We start from the raw sequence: 20,745 nt of genomic DNA, 5'->3' as shown, positions 1-20,745 counted from the left end.
AGAGAAACACATTCTGTCTCAGTTTGACACAAAGTGATTTTATTGCTGACAAGAAAGAGACTTCAAAATGAGTTCATATGACAGAGCAAAATGAAGTTTAAGACAATAGAAAATCTTTTTGCTTCGCTCTATGTAAAATAAGTGATTCTATCTATTGATCTGAGACCTAAAGTGCCTATTGCCATCCTAACAAAGTACCAAGAAAGTACATTTCCAGTAAGTCTGAGAGCTTAATAAAAGTATTTGATTATCACAGTGTAAAATTATTTCATTATATATTATCACCCTGTGTATGTGAATATACCTGCTTACAAATTCACATTTGCTAATAAAACCAAAGAGATAATTAAAATAGCTCTTTCCACAATATTCTTGACTGTGTGTATTAACTACTTAAAAGGTTGTATGGACATTTCATCAAGTTCTACATGCTCCAGGAAAATATTTTAGGAATTTGTCATAGGGAACTGAATGACAGCTCAAAAACAAATGGCGTTTCACTGCATAGACTTAAATCAAATTTGTGATTTTCAGATTGGCATGAGCTGGGTGGAATTTGAAATATGAGCTCAAAATCTGTAATTATTTACCCTTCTTTTCAATCTATATTTTATTAGTTTCCAAATATAGCAGAAAGGTATTTCAAATACCTCTCTGGACCATAATAAAGCAATAATCCTGTGTTCTTCACTAAGGTTTATGGCTTCAGCCTTGGCAGCCTTTTATTATTATTGATAATAATTGCAAATGATATTCTATTTAGAAGTGTATGTTTTGTAAAGCCTATCCCTGAGATTTTATCAAAAGTTTTCTACTGTCTACATAAAATCTCCAAATTGGAAAATAAAGGGTAGACAAAATTTCCTATATAATTTGGTCTTGTGGGGTTATTGGTAGTGGAGTTAATTCTAAATGTTGAGTTTGTTTTCTTGGAAAACATTAAGTCACCTAAATTATTTTTTTCTGAAAAGTTTAAAAACAAAACATAAGAGATAAAATAAAAAAATTTTCTACATGTTGATTCTCATGTAGTAAGATCATGACCTGGTTTCAAATTCCGGCTTTGCCATAAACTAAATATGTTAACTTGGGAAAATTATTTAATCTGTTTTTGAGCTTCTGTTTTCTCATTTGTAAAATGGATGCAGTAATTTACATTTAGAATTGTGTGAGCAATAAGTGAGAAATTGAATACGTGCCAGAGACTGCAGTTTCATCACACTAGGTTTCCCTTTCCTCTGAGTGTGCAGGTGGGCTGTTTTTCCCTGCCTTCTTTGCAACTGGATGTGGCCAATGTGGTGTGAATGGAGGTGATATTTGCCTCTCCCAGAACTGACCCTTAAAATCCTCTTCCATGATCCACCAATATCTCTCCTTCTCCATCTGCTAAATGGAAAGGACTTTTAGGACCTAGAGGATTAGAGCTATGAGATGCAATTTGCCTGGGTTCCTGAATATCCTTGCTGCACAGACTATTTACTGAAGAGGAACATCCATATTTGACTTTGTATAAAGATATAAACTTTTACTTGAAAACCAACAAGATTTGGGGACAAAGCTGCTGCTAGCATTACTAACCCTAATGTGTACAAAATATCAGCTCCCAACTAGACGGAGAGCTCCAGTGATCTCTCTCTCTGTTATCCACTGCGCTTCCCACCAAGTGAATGATTGCAGTGCCTCACACAAGGTACTCAAAATATGAATGAAAATATAAACTGAAAAACCACTTGCCAAGCAGCATTTACCTATGTGCTTTAAAAATCACAGCTATTTTCATTATGTTATTATTTTATACTATTATTTATTTTATTTCATATTATTATTTATTATGTTATTATTTTATTTATAGTTAAAGAATTTTCCTTCCTTCTGTGTCCATGATTTTCCTTACTCAGGCCCCTATTCTTCTTCGGTAAGATTACAGCTGCCGTCTTGCAGATCTTCTGGTCTCTGGATTCCATACATAGCAAGATCACTTCTAGTCTTTTATAGAACATGACTATTTTTATAAAAGTATGAATATACTCCAAGACTATTCATTTTAATGAGTTACTTTTTCAAATGAGTTATTATTCAAATCGGTTAGCATTTATAAGTTCTTAGAATCATGCCTGGCACAGAGAAACTACTACATAAATATCTTTAAAAACAAAACAAAACTGTGTCATCTTTATATGATGTTTGCATTTCTCCTTCCAGTCCAAAATAAATTCTTCTTTTAACAGATTTTCAGTTTCCATTTGAGATCATTTTACATTGTACTTGATGTTATTGTGTGTCCTATTAAACTTATGTTTGACTTTTGGCACAAATATACTTCTGTTGGTGTTCAAGTCTTATCATGAACATAAAAATTGCTCTTTCAAATTACCACATAACATCCCTAACAAGCTTTATATTCAAGGGCGTACTGTAACCATCTCAAGTGACTGCATTTCTTTCCAACTTTGTGTTCAGTGACTTCATACTGGTAACTTGAAATCAGCTACTGTAGGATTATCTACACATGGAAACTGGTAGATTCTACAAAACAGGACTCCCCAAAATCCTCTCTCTCCTGTGCGTTCTCCTTCTCTTTCTGGAGAGCCAGTTGTTAAACATTTCCCAACACATCTCTGGGACATTGCTATTTATAAACCCTAAAAAAGGTTACTCCAAAAGAAAGTTAAGATAAACAGAAATCAGGGTACTGGTGGATATGCAGCAACTCAATCTCGAAGAAAAGAAAGTGGTTCCGAGTCTCTTCTGTGAATCCAGAAATTTGCATGATGCCTGAAAAATAATAGGCATGAAATGTTTGTTGAATAAATGATACAATTTGGAAACAATACTTTATTTAGACTAATAACTGCTGACTTTTACTGATCACTTACTAGATGCCAAACACTATTTCAGCTGATTGACAGAATCCTCAGAAAAACGCCATGAGTTAAAACATTAATGTCTTTATTCTACAAACATAAAAATGAGGAACAAAAACATCAGTTAAGGCTATGAGCTAAATTGGTAATTATATTGTTGAATAAATGCTTAATTTATAATTCACTACACTTCAGGTACAACTCAGATTTCTGACTTTTCTTGAAAAATGGGAATATCAGGCTGTAGTGCATACATTCTAGTATGACACATTAATGGAAGCATAGATGATTTACAGGAAGCGTTTCTATTTTGATGAAGTATCAAGTTTATCACTTTCTTCTACTCCTGGATGTGATTTTATAGTTGGTTAATTTACCTTATTTTTGTGAGCTTTCTGGTCTTTAGAAGCAGTTGAGGCTGTAATTCCTGAAGTAATACTTGAACCCAGTTCCAAAGTTTTTACTCTTAGCCCATATGATGTTATGATGAAAGATAAATGTTTAATACAAATAGAGATATTTCAACCTATCTTTGTTGCTATTATTGTTTTTAAAATCAAGCTACTATTGCATATAATTTTGCATAATATGATACATACATGTGTATTTGGCTTTGTACATGTATGTCCATCTATACACAGATAAAATCTACAATTGGTATACACAGATAAAATCCACAATTTTATAACCATCAAAAAAAAAGCTAATAATACTTTCAAAAAAATTCAGAAGGCATTGACCTGATTGAACATATTTCCATTTCAGTGCTTGCCTCCTAAATGAGCAATTGGCTTCTATTAAAATTCAGATTCCCAATCTATTCACTAGTCCAGGCTTCTTATGTATGATGTTGGTATTATATTTCCTGAATGAACTTAATGGCTCTAGCATGAATCCAGTCCAGTTCATATATCTATTATACACATGCATATCAGATAGAAAATACTACTATACTGATATTGATGTTATTTTAGATGAAGTTTTCCAACTACTTGATTGTTATGAAGCAAATGTTATAAAGACAGCTGGCTACATCCTCATTTCCAGCAAACACAGGACGGAAGGTAGAATAATATAATCAAGATGGAAATCTTCCGCAAGTGTTTCCAGTGAGTAGGGGTGGTTTCCTGGATGGAAATCTTCTGCAAATGTTTCCAGTGAGTAGGGGTGGTGTCCTGGAAACAAGACAACTCCTACACATTGGACACTATATCTCTGGGCTGAAATGCCTTACATTTGCTTTTGACCATTAGAGATTTCTGTTTGCCTATCACCCATCGAGACAGATTGTGGGCTGGGTATTTTGGAGAAGAATAACATGATTTCTATCCATGATAGTTTCCCAAGCAAGCTCATCAAATTAATTATGTTATGCGAGGAAAGGAGAATCAGAAAATGAGTTAAGAGGAGGGTTTATATGTACTTGCAGTTCACAGAGAAGGACTCTGCTTTACAGCCAGGCACAAAGAAATTTTTTGTATAACTAAGATTAAGCATAAAATAACTACAGGGAGAAGAAATTAAGAGGCTTTTCTTATTCTAAGGCATTTGTATCATTTTATAATACAGCACACAGACTTCATCAATGTCAAGCATCACTAAACTATTGTGATGCCACTACCCAGAGGAGTCAATTCCTTGTCCTCGGGAGCTAAGTCTCAGACTCTAACAGCATTTCTGAACACACCCAGGGGTAAAGGCAGAAGTTTGTTGTCATGCATGAGAAACAGGAATTGCTCAAGTCTGCTGTGACTTGAGAGATAAAGGACCTCATCCTCAGAGACCCTGTAACTCATGGACATTAAAATTAAGTCCCAAAGCTAGGTTCAGAGAGTTTTTTAAACGAGGCATTCTAAAATATATACACTGAAATATCTTTTTTTTTTTTTCCCTAGTGTTCTCTATATGTTTGAAAGCTTGACTTGGATTCAGTAGTGAGTATTATTTACAGACATGACTCATCAGTGCCCTGAAATGGTTAACATGCAAGCAACTAACTCACCCAAGTGAGGAAGCCACTGGGGAGAATCTGGTTCCCAGAGAATAATGACTCATTCTAATACTCTTTTATAAATATATTAGCGAACAACACATTATAACAAGTGATGTCTTCTTTGTTCACTCACACACACACACACACACACAGAGCAGCTAGTGATAAAATAAGTGATACCACTTTTATCTGCTTATTGTCTTAATATTTACCAAAACATCCAGATGTCATAAAGATCCCGAGCATATGAATATCTATTTGCTTATGTGGCTACATTAAAGTTGATGGAAATACAAGGGAGGTCACAAAATTCAGCAATATTAGCCTCCAGCAGAAGACAAACAGAGCGACTGAAGGGCAAGTTCTGTTTTGCTTATAAAGTAATATGATACACTTTATTCCCACCTGCTTCTGGATACTCCAAATTATGCACTCCTTTCACGCCCACCCACGTGGACTCTACTTAGTAACTGAAGTGCATCACTTGACTGTCCTTTATTCTACAAAATGCCATTTCATAATATTTTATGTCATTAGATCAATACTTATATGATAAGCTAAATAGTTCTTCCAAGCCCCACTGAAAAGTAAAAGAATAAATATTAAGGTAGCATTAATTATTAGTAAAATCCAGTCCTAATGAAATTTAAATTTGAATGAGTTTCTTATTTGGTAGTAAGATTACAAATGGACCATCAACAATTATTAGAAACTCAATAACGTACATATGGTATTGAGTGATTGTTGACTATTATGCCTTTTGCTTTTAAAGGGCTGGTGTGACAGTGGCCTGTTCAGCATCCCACTAGTATTAATGATGGGCTTGGATGGCAGAGCCAGCTTGCTCTTGTCTCATTCCCAACAACAGGATGGAAGACAGAGTGACCCAAATAAAGCTAAGGTCCTAGGCAAATGTTTCCCTGAGGGTCAAGAATAAAATAAAATGGAAAATATCACTCAATATCATTCTGTCAAAGGCAAGGAGAGAAGTGCCTGCATTTAATCGCAGGAGGGATGAAAAAAATGCAATGCATTAAGTTTCACTTTTGCATTTGCTATCAGGAAACAAGACCAAAAAGGGGTTTCAAATTACAATCAGCTCACTGTAGACTCACTAACTTATCTTCTTCACCTCAGTCAGAGAAGTCTGTGCTCATTTTTGCTTCTCTGTCATTTCTTCTCTTCCATGGCCTTTTGATCACTGTGTCAACTCAAAGTATTTAAAGTGGTCAGGATATAAATAAAATGAGTGTATTCATTGACATCAACATCAATAGATGTATGTTACATGCTAAATGTATCAATGACTATAAAAATAGCAAATACTAATTGAACATATATTATATATACCAGGCATTCTTTTATAGCACTAACATGTTAACTCAGTCAATCCTTATAAAAATTCTATGTAATACATACTGATGCTGCCTCTGTTTTACAGATGAAGTAAGAGAGTTCTACCCAGCTTGTAGGTACTAAGACTGGATGTCCAGAGTCTAACTGCAGATTCTGCTCTCTTAATCTCTCTACTATGCAAAGAGAGTTTATAAAGTTATTCAATTTTTATATCTTCAACAAAATTAGAAGTTTTTTACTTATCCAAATAGCTATATCAAAAAATCAGTACAATAATGACTAAATAAATGATAAATTTTCCTTGAGCTGGATAGTTGTTAATTTCATAAATTTTTTTTTTTTTTTTTTTTTTTGCGGTATGCGGGCCTCTCAATGTTGTGGCCTCTCCCATTGCGGAGCACAGGCTCCGGATGCGCAGGCTCAGTGGCCATGGCTCACAGGCCCAGCCGCTCCGCGGCATGTAGGATCTTCCCGGACCGGGGCACGAACCCGTGTACCCTGCATCGGCAGGCAGACTTTCAACCACTGCGCCACCAGGGAAGCCCTGGTAAATAATTTTAACAGTGCTATATCAAGTTCTATTTTGTTCTGAAATGAGTGAACATGAATAGAAATAACATAGAAATGAAGAATTATGACATGGGAGGAAACTTGATACACATATTTTGCTTTTGTAAATTTCTTCAGTACTAGTATAATTTTTGGTCATATTGGGCACATAATATTTTTCTAATTAAAACATGAACAAAAGAATATTAGCTAAAGCATAGTATGATTACAAGTGCCACCCTTAAATACTTGGGTCAGCCACAGAACATGTGGACTCATCCACTTCTGAGGAAAGAGTATCAGCATGCCCCCAGCACCTCCCCAGAATCCTTAGGATTGTCATAAGCTGGAGTCTTTGTTGCTTTATTAATAAGGCAAGTCACAACCACTAAGATGAGTACAATTGGGATGATAGGATTAAGGAGGATAATTAAAGTACGTATAAAAATCAATACCATATGTACAGTGCTGTATGGAAAAGGTCAGTATTAAACTACAATTAAGAACCGAGGGAACAGGACATTGAAAAACAAGGGATAGGGCAGAGAATCAACTGAGGAAAGAAACTAGAAAAAGATGGAGAAAGGGAAGAAACTGTAAAAATTATATTTCTGATTAGACTAAATCTATTTCAGAGAGCAAAAATAAAATATTGCTTAATCCCATGGGTACACTCAGCCTTTAACTATGAAGTCATAAGTTTTTTTAAATTTTGTTTTTCATTTTTATTTTACAGCTCTCATTTGGATACTCACATAAATTAGTCATGCATATTATTCCATATAAATTTACATGAATTTCTTTTTTTTCTCTCCACATGTAAGGCAAACTTATTAGTATTTAAAAAGACCATGTAGAACAATGTGACAATTAAAAAGTTTATGTTACAGGTTATTAATAATAGCCCTTTAGCTAAAGGCATAAACACAATATTAATGGCAAGAAAACTATAATGCGATATGATGTATCACTAATATGATAGAAAATTGTATTTTAAGATTTTTATATATTATTAATAGGATTTAATATAATGGGATTTTCATGTAAGATCAGGCATTGTCCACAATGCCTCTGGATAAAAAGCAGTCCTATATTTCATGCTCATAAATAGCATTGTAGATACATCACACATGCTCCCTGCATATGAAGGTTTATAACCTAAACAGAAACAGTTGCAGGTTCATGATATTTCATGTCTTTATACTTTCCATTATGCTCTTTATTGATTAAACTGTGATTCAGATTAAAAATTCCCTGTAAGATTGGAGTAGAAATACACATCTATTATTATTCCATATTAACCTGTGTATAATTTAATACATTTACATGTGTTTTATAAATAAAGTTTTCTGAAATCTTAATATTAAAGATGCAACTGATTTGTGAGTCTGTTTTTGTTTCATAGGTATGAAATAGTTTGTATTTGTGTGCAAACTATGACATATAGGATAGATAAACAGCAAGGTCCTACTGTACAGCCCAGGGAATAATATTCAATATCCTGTGATAAACCATAATGGAAAAGAAGTGAGAAAACTTATTTATGTATAACTGAGTCACTTTGCTGTACAGCAGAAATTAAACACAACATTGCAAATCAGCTATACTTCAATAAAAATTTTTTTAAAAGATTCAACTGATGAATGCATTTCAAGCATGAGAATACACAGTATTGACTCTAAAAGTAAAATTAAGGCATTTAAGTGACTTAATAAAAATAGTTTGAAAATACAATAAGCGCTTCACATGAAGAGTAAATTAAATACACTAATTTATTTCTGGGATGAACTGAAACGTTCTTTTTAAATGTAGATCGATAATGTTGCTTCTTTCTAAGATTACTTACTTTATTTCTCTTAAATTCAGCGATGCTCTTTGTTTTTCTCTCAGTGACACCACAGAGTTTTCCAAGTTACACTTTTCATCTTATGTGTAATCTTTCAGTGTCTTCTTCAAAGAGAGAAATATACATAATCAGAGAAAATCATTAGTTTCTGGGACAAATGAAATCCCCTTTTCTTAGTACTGCCCATCTAGCTGGAGCTCTGGATGCCAGACTCACAGGAACCCACTTCAACCCTTTAATTTGCAAAAGAGTGGTCTATGCAAATCTGAGTTTTATGGATCCTGAGAGACCTCTGACAATTTTGCAAATATCCCAGGTAAACTATCAAACTCACTGGACATCCATAGGAACACCAATAAATTTCTTGTGGTTCCTTCTGAATCCTGAATCCTGTAAGGATTGCTTGGTTTAGCCATTTAAGAGCTGATGAGGTTGTTGTATAAAAAAATATCACAGGTTTTATGGCACCTACGAGGCTTCACACTATTTTCTGCAATTAGCACAGATGTTGAATTAACAGAAGAATTAATGGAAAAATTCATCTGGAATGCTCTCAAGTTAGAGTTTATCTCTTCCAGGGGTTGTTCTATACCCGTGGTACCCAATTATTTAGTGTTGAAGGAGTCAGTGTATTTCTCAATAGTTTTCACATCCATAAGGGGAAATGTGTGAAAATGTTGGGATTAGAAATAAAAGCGAAAAGTACTAGCACTGGATCTATTTGGTAAAAGCATGCAGAGACTTCCAGTATTTCAAAAACAGAAGTTCCTTTCATCAACCTTTGCTCTGGTCTTTCCCTGGCCATACACAATAATATGTCTGCAGACCACAGGGATTTGTGATCTTTAAGAAAGAAGGCATAGTCAGACATTATGACTATACATCTCTGTTTTACATCCATCATTGAAAATTAGGGATTTTCAATGCATTTGGGGGTCATGTGGCAAACCTATAAAACTCTGTATTTATGTGCACCTTAACTCTAACCTGGAGAGGCTGGGAAGGGAGTGCTTGATCTCACAAGAAGTAACATGTTACATGGCAGTGGTTGTACAGTAAAAGGTAATTACAGATATAAGCCAGAGATCATTTTGATAATCACTTCAGCTAATATCTAAATTTTGGCAATCCTGTTGAAATCCAAAATGTATTCCAAGTTGGTCATAATAAAAATTTATTGTCATAAATTTTATTTATTTTATCATTTCATTAGCAACAGCTAGTGATGACAGTATGAATAACAGTAAGACAATGATGATGATAAAAAATATTTATTGAACAATTTATATATGGTAGGCACCATGCTAACCATGTTATATGCATTATTTCACCTTAATCTTATTATAACCTATTTAACTCCATTTCAGAAATGAGAAGATCAAGTATTAGACACACATGTGGATAATAATTAAGGTAGAATTTGAAGCCACGTAATCTTATTTTAAAATTTGAACTCTTAACCATTCATTCTATACCACACTGCTTCTCAGCTGTTTCCTTACACCCATAATATAATATATCCATACATATATATATAAAACTTTATCATTCTTTGCTTTTTCTTTCACTTTTTTTCTTTAATAAGATGGAATGAGAACTCTTCATGGCTTATCACAGCATCTTAACCCTTCTGTGCAAAGGACTGTTTACAGTCACAAAATGGGTGGCCTTTCCAGAATGTGTTCCAAGACAAGGGAGTAATTGACAAAGTTCTGGTAAATCTTTCATTCACTGTAACTCATGACCATTTCTCTTCTTTGATGCCTATAACTCCCTTATATAAAGAATATCAGGTCTCAGAACCCCTCTTGTTTCCAGCTCCAATGTCACAAACATTCATCTGAAAATTTCCTTTAAAATTTTCCTATTTTTAAAATGTTTTTGAGTGTATATTCTATGCCACAGCAAAGGGATGGTTATTCTTCTATTTTTATGTTTGAAGTTGTTTTTCTTTTCTTTTAATGTAGAGAGGTACATTTTGTTCTTCCAAAGGCTTTGGCCTTATAAATTGATTCTCAGTGAGCTTAGTACACAATAAACCTCATTTATATTGCCTTTCTCAGGCTTGAAAGATCAACGGTTTTTATGAGAAAATAGGTAAGATTTGTGGAAAAAGAAAGTTACAGAATTCTCTGTAGGAATTCTCCAAATGGCAAGATATCACATATAAATTCTTCTTTAATATATATTTTTTTATGTTGGCTCCTACCAAAATAAAATAATGCTATTGATAACTTAAGAAAAAAACAAAATAGAGTTACACTTTATGTCTGTGTACCCTTGGCTACTCCGGGTAGTGGCAGAAGCCAGGAAGCTAAGGCCCGCGGATAACTTGACCACTTCATACCTTGCCTAGGGCATGGCTATGAAACCTGAACCTGAACCTGACATCCTCCATCCCTCACACCCTTCCTTTATTCTGGACTATTCTCATCTCTGTGATTCTTACATTCACTAATTTCAAATTCCTGGTAACCAATATTTTCTCACTTCTTTTCTTTTTCCACAAATTACTCTTTTCTAAGATTTGATGGCTTCTTATTTCCCTTTCTCCATTTTTTAAAATTTTAAAGTATTTCCTGTGAAAACATGACTTAATTGTATTAAAATAATATTTGGATAACAGCAGATAAGTGGTAAATCGTTAATGAGTATTTCATATAAATATGTGTCCATGTTTGAGTTCTAATAGGTCAAGTCTCTCTCTCTCTCTCTCACACACACATACACACACATACTGAAAATCTCAACTGATTTGAAATGAAATGAAAAAATGCAAGCTGGGATGCTAGAAATAATAGTTCCAACACTTGCTGGTCCGTTTAGAGATGCTGAAGAAACAGAATTTGAAACTCTATTCTAAAATTGGAAAGAAAGATTGACTTAGCTTTTGCTTCTTTTGAAAAAACTGAGTTAACACCACCTAACTGCCTGTATTGTTGGGTGGATTTAATGTAATATCACTAAAAGCATGTTAAAAACTTTTAAGTTGTAAAATTTTATGCAACTGAGACATATTTTTTATTCCTCTGTTCAGGTAAAGAAAATAGTTTGTTATGAAGACATAATTTTCATATCTACACATCAGTTGTTTTCTAACTACTTTATTCATTATGAAATTTTCAAATATATTGAAATTTAAAAAATAGCATAATGAAACTCTACGTGGTCATCATTCAATATCTGCAATTATCACTTTGTGGTCATTACTGCGATCAGAAAACCCCAACCATCAGAACATGGTATCTGTAGATATTTTAGTAGGTATTTTTTTTAACATCTTTATTGGAGTATAATTGCTTTACAACGGTGTGTTAGTATCTGCGTTATAACAAAGTGAATCAGCTATACATATACATATATCCCCATATCTCCTCCTTCTTGCGTCTCCCTCCCACCCTTCCTATCCCACCCCTCTAGGTGGTCACAAAGTACCAAGTTGATCTCCCTGTGCTATGTGGCTGCTTCCTACTAGCTATTTTCCATTTGGTAGTGTATATATGTCCATGCCACTCTCTCACTTTGTCCCAGTTTACCCTACCCCGTCTCAGTGTCCTCAATTCCATTCTCTATGTCTATGTCTTTATTCCTGTCCTGCCCCTGGGTTCTTCATAATCATTTTTTTAAATTTCCATATATATGTGTTATCATACAGTATTTGTTTTTCTCTTTATGACTTACTTCACTCGGTATAACAGACTCTAGATCCATCCACCTCACTACAAATAACTCAATTTCGTTTCTTTTTATGGCTGAATAACATTCCATTGTATATATGTGCCACATCTGCTTTATCCATTCATCTGTGATGGACACTTAGGTTGCTTCCATGTCCTGGCTATTGTAAATAGAGCTGCAATGAACACTGTGGTACATGACTCTTTTTGAATTATGGTTTTCTCAGGGTATAGGCCCAGTAGTGGGATTGCTGGGCCATATGGTAGTTCTATTTTTACTTTTTTAAGGAACCTCCATACTGTTCTCCATAGAGGCTGTATCAATTTACATTCCCACCAACAGTGCAAGAGGGTTCCCTTTTCTCCACACCCTCCCCAGCATTTATTGTTTGTAGATATTTTGATGATGGCCATTCTGACTGGTGTGAGGTGATACCTCATTGTAGTTTTAGTTTGATTTTCTCTAATGATTAGTGATGTTGAGCATCCTCTCATGTGTCTCTTAGCAATCTGTATATCGTCTTTGGAGAAATGTCTATTTAGATCTTCTGCCCATTTTTGGATTGGGTTGTTCATTTTTTTGATATTGAGCTATGTGAGTTGCTTGTAAATTTTGGAGATTAATCCTTTGTCAGTTGCTTCATTTGCAAATATTTTCTCCCATTCTGAGGGTTGTCTTTTGGTCTTGTTTATGGTTTCCTTTGCTGTGCAAAAGCTTTTAAATTTCATTATATCACATTTGTGTATTTTTGTTTCTATTTCCATTTCTCTAGAAAGTGGGTCAAAAAGAATCTTGCTGTGATTGATATCATAGAGTGTTCTGCCTATGTTTTCCTCTAAGAGTTTTATAGTGTCTGACCTTACATTTAAGTCTTTAATCCATTTTGAGTTTATTTTTGTGTATGGTGTTAGGGAGTGTTCTAATTTCATTCTTTTACATGTAGCTGTCCAGTTTTCCCAGCACCACTTATTGAAGAGGCTGTCTTTTCTCCATTGGATATTCTAGCATCCTTTACCAAAGATAAAGTGACCATATGTGTGTGGGATTATCTCTGAGCTTTCTGTCCTGTCCCATTGATCTATCTTTCTGTTTTTGTGCCAGTACCACACGGTCTTGATGACTGTAACTTTGTAGTATAGTCTGAAGTCTGGGAGTCAGATTCCTCCAGCTCCAATTGTCTTTCACAAGATTGCTTTGGCTATTCGGGGTCTTTTGTGTTTCCATACGAATTGTGAAATTTTTGGTTCTAGTTCTGTGAAAAAGGCTATTGGTAGTTTGATAGGGATTGTATTGAATCTGTAGATTGCTTTGGGTAGTATAGTCATTTTCATAATGTTGGTTCTTCCAATCAAAGAACGTGTTATTTCCCTCCATCTGTTTGTATCATCTTTCATTTTATTCATCAGTGTCTTATAGTTTTCTATATATAGATCTTTTATCTCCTTAGTTAGGTTTATTCCTAGGTATTTTATTCTTTTTGTTGCAGTGGTAAATGAGAGTGTTTCCTTAATTTCTCTTTCAGATTTTTCATCACTAGTGTATAGGAATGCAAGATTTCTGTGCATTTATTATGTATCCTGCTACTTTATCAAATTCATTGATTAGTTCTGGTTGTTTGCTGGTAGCATCCTTAGGATTCTCTATGTATAGTATCATGTCATCTGCAAACAGTGACAGCTTTACTTCCTCTTTTCTGATTTCGATTCCTTTTATTTATTTTTCTTCTCTGGTTGCTGTGGGTAAAACTTCCAAAACTATGTTGAATAATAGTGGTGAGAGCGGACAACCTTGTCTTGCTCCTCATCTTAGAGGAAATGGTCACTGTTTTCACCATTGAGAATGATGTTGGCTGTGGATTTGTCATATATGACCTTTATTATGTTGAGGTAATTTCTCTCTATACCTAACTTCTGGAGGGTTTTTGTCATAAATGGGTGTTGAATTTTATTGAAAGCTTTTTCTGCATCTATTGAGATGATCAAATGGGTTTTATTCTTCAATATGTTAATATGGTGTATCATATTGACTGATTTGCGTATATTGAAGAATCCTGCATTCTCGTGATAAACCTCACTTGATCATGGTGCATGATCCTTTTAATGTGCTGTTGGATTCTTTTTGGAGTATTTTGTTGAGGATATTTGCATCTGTGTTCATCAGTGATATTGGCCTGCAGTTTTCATGTTTTGTGACATCTTTGTCTGCTTTTGGTATCATGGTGATGGTGGCCTTGTAGAACGATTTAGGAGTATTCATCCCTCTGCTGTATTTTGGAAGAGTTTGAGAAGGATAGGTGTTAGCTCTTCTCGAAATGTTTGATAGAATTTGCCTGTGAAGCCATCTGGTCCTGGACTTTTGTTTGTTGGGAGATTTTTAATCACAGTCTCAATTTCAGTGCTTGTTATTGGTCTGTTTATATTTTCTATTTCTTCCTGGTTCAGTCTCGGAAGATTGTGCTTTTCTAAGAATATGTCCATTTCTTCCAAGTTGTCCATTTTATTGGCATATAGTTGCTTGTAGTAATCTCTCTTGTTACTTTGTATTTCTGCAGGGCCAGTTTTTACTTCTCCTTTTTCATTTCTAATTGTATTGATTGGAGTCTTCTCCCTTTTATTTTTGATGAGTCTGGCTAATGGTTTATCAATTTTGTTTATCTTCTCAAAGAACCTGCTTTTAGTTTTATTAATCTTTGTTATTGTTTCCTTCAATTCTTTTTCATTTATTTCTGATCTGATCTTTATGATTTCTTTCCTTCTGCTAAATTTGGGGGTTTTTTTTTTCTTCTTCTTTCTCTAATTGCTTTAGGTTTAAGGTTAGGTTGCTTACTTGAGATGTTTCTTGTTTCTTGAGGTAGGATTGCATTGCTATAAACTTCCCTCTTAGAACTGCTTTTGCTGCATTCCATAGGTTTTGGGTTGTTGTGTTTTCATTGTCATTTGTTTCTAGGTATTTTTTTATTTCCTCTTTGATTTCTTCAGTCATCTCTTGGTTATTTAGTAGCGTATTGTTTAGCCTCCATGTGTTTGTATTTTTTACAGATTTTTTTCCTGTAATTGATATCTAGTCTCAATGTGTTGTGGTCGGAAAAGGTACTTGATATGATTTCAATTTTCTTAAATATACCAAGGCTTGATTTGTGACCCAGATATGATCTATCCTGCAGAATGTTCCATGAGTACTTGAGAAGAAAGTGTATTCTGTTGTTTTTGGATGGAATGTCCTATAAATATCAGTTAAGCCCATCTTGTTTAATGTATCATTTAAAGCTTGTTTTTCCTTTGTTATTTTCATTTTGGATGATCTGTCCATTGGTGAAAGTGGGATGTTAAAGCCCCCTACTATGATTGTGTTACTGTCGATTTCCCCTTTTATGGCTGTAAGTATTTGCCTTATGTATTGACGTGCTCCTATGTTGGCTGCATAAATATTTACAATTGTTATGTCTTCTTCTTGGATCGATCCCTTGATCATTATGTAGTGTCCTTCTTTGTCTCTTGTAATAGTCTTTATTTTAAAGTCTATTTTGTCTGATATGAGAATTGCTACTCCAGCTTTCTATTGCTTTCCCTTTGCATGGAGTAACTTCTTCCATCCTCTCACTTTCAGTCTGTATGTGTCCCTAGGTCTGAAGTGGGTCTCTTGTAGACAGCATATATACAGGTCTTGTTTTTGGATCCATTAAGCCAGTGCATGCCTTTTGGTTGGAGCATTTAATCCATTTACATTTAAGGTAATTATCAATATGTATGTTCCTATTACTATTTGCTTAATTGTTTTGGGTTTGTTACTGTCGGTCTTTTCCTTCTCTTCTGTTTCCTGCCTAGAGAAGTTCCTTTAGCATTTGTTGTAGAGCTGGTTTGCTGGTGCTGAATTCTCTTAGCTTTTCCTTGTCTGTAAAGGTTTTAATTTCTCAGCCGAATCTGGATGAGATCCTTGCTGGGTAGAGTAATCTTGGTTGTAGGTTTTTCTCTTTCATCACTTTAAATATGTCCTGCCACTCCCTTCTGGCTTGCAGAGCTTCTGCTGAAAGTTTAGTTGTTAATCTTATGGGTATTCTCTTGTATGTTATTTGTTGTTTTTTCCTTGCTGTTTTTAATATGTTTTCTTAATTTTTGATTGTTTGATTAATATGTGTCTTGGTGTGTTTCTCCTTAGATTTATCCTGTATGGGACTCTCTGTGCTTCCTGGACTTCATTGACTATTTCCTTTCCCATATTAGTGAAGTTTTCATCTATAATCTGTTCAAACATTTTCTCATTCCCTTTCTTTTCCTCTTCTTGTTTCAGGACCCCTGTAATTCGAATGTTGGTGCATTTAATGTTGTCCCAGAGGTCTCTGAGACTGTCCTCAATTCTTTTCATTCTTTTTTCTTTATTCTTCTCTGTGGTAGTTATTTCCAATATTTCATCTTCCAGTTCACTTATCTGTTCTTCTGCCTCAGCTATTCTGCTCTTGATTTCTTCTAGAGAATTTTTAATTTCATTTATTGTGTTGTTCATGATTGTTTGTTTGCTCTTTAATTCTTGTAGGTCTTTGTTAATAGTTTCTTGTATTTTCACCATTCTCTTTTCAAGATTTTGGATCATCTTTACTATCATTACTCTGAATTCTTTAGCAGGTGGACTGCCTATTTCCTCTTCATTTGTTTGGTCTGGTGAGTTTTTGCCTTGCTACTTCATCTGCTGTGTGTTTCTCTGTCTTCTCATTTTGCTTAACTTACTGTGTTTGGGGTCTCCTTTTCACAGGCTGCAGGTTCATAGTTCCTGTTGTTTTTGGTGTCTGCCCCCAGTGGCTAAGGTTGGTTCAGTGGCTTGTGTAGGCTTCCTGATGGAGGGGACTAGTGCCCGTGTTCTGGTGGATGAGGCTGGATCTTGTCCTTCTGGTGGGTAGTACCTCATCCAGTGGTGTGTTTTGGGGTGTCTGTGATCTTATTATTATTTTAGGCTGCCTATGTGCTAATGGGTAGGGTTGTGTTCCTGTCTTGCTAGTTGTTTGGCATAGGGTGTCCAGCATTGTAGTTTGCTGGTCGTTGAGTAGACCTGGGTCTTAGTGTTGAGATGGAGATCTCTGGGAGAGCTTTTGCAGTCTGATATTGTGTGGAGCCGGGAGGTCTCTGGTGGACCAATGTCTTGAACTCATCTCTCCCACCTCAGAGGCATAGGCCTGACACCCAGCCTGAACACCAAGACTGTCAGCCACATGGCTCAGAAGAAATGGGAGAAAGAGAAAAGAATAAATAAAAAATAAGAACATAAAATTACTAAAATAAACATTTTTTAATTGTTAAAAATTAAAAAATTAAAAAGTAATAGAATAAATTTTAAAAAAGAAAGGAAGAAGAGAACAACCAAACCAAAAAACAAATCCATCAATGATAACAAGCAACAAAAACTATACTAAAAAAATAGAAAATAAGGACAGACAGAACCCTAGGACAAATGGTAAAAGCAAAGCTACACAGACAAAATCACACAAAGAAGCATATCCATACACACTCACAAAAGAGAAAAAGGAAAAAAATATATATATATATATAAGAAAAAAAGAGAGCAACCAAATCAATAAACAACTCTACCAATGATAATAAACTCTAAATATTAAACTAAGATAAACATGAAACCAGAAACAAATTAGAGGTAGAAAGCAAACCCCAAATCTATAGTTGCTCCCGACATCCACCACCTCAATTTTGGGATGATTCATTGTCTATTCAGGTATCCCACAGATGCAGGGTACATCAAGTTGATTGTGGAGATTTAACCCGCTGCTCCTGAGGCTGCTGGGAGAAATTTCCCTTTCTCTTCTTTGTTTGCACATCTCCTAGGGTTCAGCTTTGAATTTGGCCCCGCCTATGCATGTAGGTTGCCTGAGCACATCTGTTCTTTGCTCAGACAGGACGGGGTTAAAGTAGCAGCTGATTCGGGGACTCTGGCTCACTCAGGCCAGGGGGAGGGAGGGGTACGGATGTGGGGTGAGCCTGTGGCAGCAGAGGCCAGCGTGATGTTGCACCAGCCTGAGGCGTGCCATGTGTTCTCCTGGGGAAGTTGTCCCTGGATCATGGGACCCTGGCAGTGGCAGGCTGCACAGGCTCCCAGGAGAGGAGGTGTGGTTAGTGACCTTTGCTTGCACACAGGCATCTTGGTGGCTGCAGCAGCAGCCTTAGCGTCTCATGCCTGTCTCTGGGGTCTGTGCTGATAGCCGCAGCTTGAGCCTGTCTGTGGAGCTCATTTTAGGTGGTGCCCTGAATCCCCTCTCCTCGTGCACCCCCAAATCAATGGTCTCTTGCCTCTTAGGCAGTTCCAGACTTTTTCCAAGACTCCCTCCCGGCTAGCTGTTGTGCACTAGCCCCCTTCAGGCTGTGTTCATGCCGCCAACTCCAGTCCTCTCCCTGGAATCCAACCTCCGAAGCCTGAGCCTCAGCTCCCAGCCTCTGCTCGCCCCAATTGGGGAGCAGACAAGCCTCTCAGGCTGGTGAAAGCTGGTCTGGTCAGCACCAATCCTTTGTGCGGGAATCTCTCTGCTTTGCCCTCTGCACCCCTATTGCTATGCTCTCATCCGTGCCTCTGAAGCTTCCCCCCTGCCACCCCCTGTTTCCACCAGTGAAGGGGCTTCCTAGTTTGTGGAAACTTTTCTTCCTTCACAGCTCCCTACCAGAGGTGCAGGTCCCATCCCTATTCTTTTGTCTCTGTTTTTTCTTTTTTCTTTTGCCCTACCCAGGTACATGGGGAGTTTCTTGCCTTTTGGGAAGTCTGAGGTTTTCTGTCAGCTTTCAGTAGGTGTTATGTAGGAGTTGTTCCACATCAGATATATTTCTGATGTATTTGTGGGGAGGAAGGTGATCTCCATGTCTTACTCCTCTGCCATCTTGAAGGTCTTTTCTTTAGTAGGTATTTCTAAGAGATAAGAAAACTTTTTATGAAGATAACCTTTTAGTGTTATCACATCTAAATCAAATTAACGATAATTACTTTAATATCACCAAATATAAATTAATGTTCAATTTCCTCAGTTGAATCATAATTTTCTTTAGAGTTTGTTTTTTTGATCAGGATCCAAATAGTGTCCCTACAAAGAAACAGATGGATCTATCTCTTAGTCTCATCTCATCTTTAAATTCTCACTTCAGCTCTATTTTTTATTTCAAGATTTGTGTTCTTGTTATTATTGGGGAAAAAAGGCCATTTGATCTATTTCTCTACTTTCATTTTATTTATTTCAGATTTATTTATAATATTTTATAGGAAGCTTTATTGGTTTAACAAATGTTAGGTATATAAAGAATAGTTCTTGAAGGAGTTTAATATATTGCCTGTCACATGGTAATGCCTCCATAATCATAAACAACTGTATATCCCTTATGACAAGTAAACATGAATCTTGCTACTCTTATTCCAAAGGCAGATCCACAGATGATATCCTTGTCTGAAGTAGTTCCAGTCTTGTGGGTGGAATTGTTTCCCCCAAAATTATATGTTGAAGTACTAACCTCTGGTACCTACGGATGTGACCTTTTTTGGAAACAGCATCTTTGAAGATATAATCAAGTTTAGTTGAGGTCATATTCAATTAGGATGAGCTCTAATGAGATTCTGAAATTTCTACCCATATATAAAGTTTAAAATTGGAAACATTTTTAATTGATGCAGGAAATAAAAGAGTTTAGTTAAGTTTCAGAAAATCCCTTTATTCTTCTTGTCTGATTAATGAACTAAGAATAGTAGTGTAAAAACAAGTGAAACTTTTATTATTATCTCATGAAGAAGTCTGAAGGTAAGCAAACCAAAGTTGAGATGGGGCATCAACAGTGTTCAGAGTTGTGCTACTTCTGTCCTTCCCTTTCACGATTTTAACTTACAGTTATACCTTCTCATCACCTCAAGGGCTGTAATGGCTCAACATCAGCCATTACACTACAAATCAAGCTTAAAGAAAGAAAACTGGAAATGTAAAAAAGAACTTTCCACCTGATTTACCAGTTATAAAGGCTTGCATTTTCAAATACATCTCATTGGACAGAATTTAGTCACTTGGTTACATCTAGCTAAACACTCATAAAATATGGAGAAAAAGACATCCAGAACTTCTTACTGATGTAGTGTCACACAGGACAAACTTATTTCTGAAGATAAATATTTGTAACCAAATTAAATTACTCAACATGTTGCTTAAAATCTAGTACTCAGGAGAACATTTGAAACTGTCCTATGACCAACTGGGTCAATTTGACTATGTCAGTTCTTTTTTCAAGTGTTCCTTGAACTATCCATTCTCCTCTCCTCAGCTCACTTTTGTATTAGCTTGAACATGATTTACTTAGCATTTTTATAAATACACTTTTTTCTCTTCCCATCCCTCCCTTCCCTCTCCTACCAGTCCCACCACTCCCACACACACCCCATCCCCTCTCTCTCTCTCTCTCTTTCTCCCTCCCTCCCTTAGCATTTTGAAGATTTATTAT

Source organism: Delphinapterus leucas, chromosome 12 (assembly GCF_059928025.1).
Source record: "Delphinapterus leucas isolate spDelLeu-1000000601 "Yukka" chromosome 12, BTC_Dleu_Yukka2, whole genome shotgun sequence".
Taxonomy (NCBI): Eukaryota; Metazoa; Chordata; class Mammalia; order Artiodactyla; family Monodontidae; genus Delphinapterus; species Delphinapterus leucas.
This window is presented reverse-complemented; position numbering follows the sequence as displayed.